The following is a 1,248-nucleotide window of genomic DNA, read 5'->3' as shown; positions in this document are numbered from 1 at the left end:
CGGGGGGGGGGGGGGGGGGTCCTCTGTCCCAGCTAGACTCCATGACACCAGAGTGAATTCTGGGAAATGTGTTTCACTGTTTTCTAGTATTTTTAATTGGCTAATTGAGAAGAGTGAAAGCAGTTGGATTGTCGGTGCCACGGCGACACGATCGATCAATACGATCAATACGATCGATCGATCAGCAGCTTCACATCAGAGCAGAGTCTGGACAGAGCCGCAGGACGAAGGAGAGGAAACAGCAAAGAAGAAAAGAATGTGTGTGGAAGACAAGTCAAGACACGACACACACACTCACACACACTCACACATGCACACACACACACACAGACTCACACACACTCACACACTCACACACACACACACTCACACACACTCACACACACTCACACACACACACAGACTCACACACACTCACACACACTCACACACACTCACACACGCACACACACACACACAGACTCACACACACTCACACACTCACACACTCACACACACTCACACACGCTCAAACACGCACACACACACACACACACACACACTCACACACACTCACACACGCACACACACACACACACACACGCACACACACAGTGTGTGAGTCTTTAGACCCAGAGAGAGTCTGGTCCTGTTTGAGGGTTCAGACCTGGTTTTAAGGCTCCGGTTAGAAACAAGTGTGTGTGTGTGTGTGTGTGTGTGTGTGTGTGTGTGTGTGTGTGTGTGTGTGTGTGTGTGTGTGTGCCTGCCTCACACCCACACCTAAGCCCCTCCAGAGTGTGAGCGAGAGAGAGAAAAGAGAAGTGATCGTCTCCACTTCCTGTATTTGCCGCTCTTTTTGACATCATGTCCTTATAAGGCAGTTAAACCGACGCTCAGCCTGCAGCGCCGAAAACCACAGACGCCCGGAAATCATGTGCAACTGCTGCTGCTCGACAAACCCTCACTTCACACAGAGGAGGAGAAACAGCACATAAAGCCTCTTTCTGTTTCCTGTCTGGTAAAAAACACCAATTCCGTCTGTGACATCACACGCCGTCGGCCATTTTCTCTCTCCGTGAAGGTTCAAATCTGTGATTCTCCTCTGGAACCAACGTCACAGAAAATCACCAGCAGGAGAAATTAAAGAATTCAGTTTTAGAACCAAACAATCAGCCAATGAGGAGAGGCGGTCCACCGTTTTCCCGCCTCAACAGCAGGTAGAAAAGTGTTTAACTGAACTATTTACAGGGGTCGCACCACGCCTCGTTC

The 1,248-nt window shown here is 49.8% G+C and overlaps 1 protein-coding gene across 1 annotated transcript in view; it reads right to left on the bottom strand.

Annotated features, from left to right (window-relative positions):
- The window catches only part of LOC111651948 (profilin-1-like), a 3,585-nt gene that overhangs the window by 1,574 nt on the left and 763 nt on the right, over positions 1 to 1,248 (bottom strand). The window lies entirely within an intron of this gene.

The sequence above is a fragment of the Seriola lalandi genome, unplaced genomic scaffold (genome assembly GCF_002814215.2).
Source record: "Seriola lalandi dorsalis isolate HSWRI2012SDOR001 ecotype SW California unplaced genomic scaffold, Sedor1 jcf7180002053882, whole genome shotgun sequence".
In the NCBI taxonomy this organism is placed as follows: domain Eukaryota; kingdom Metazoa; phylum Chordata; class Actinopteri; order Carangiformes; family Carangidae; genus Seriola; species Seriola lalandi.
Note: the sequence above shows the minus strand (reverse complement) of the source record. Positions and strands in the feature narration are given on the sequence as shown.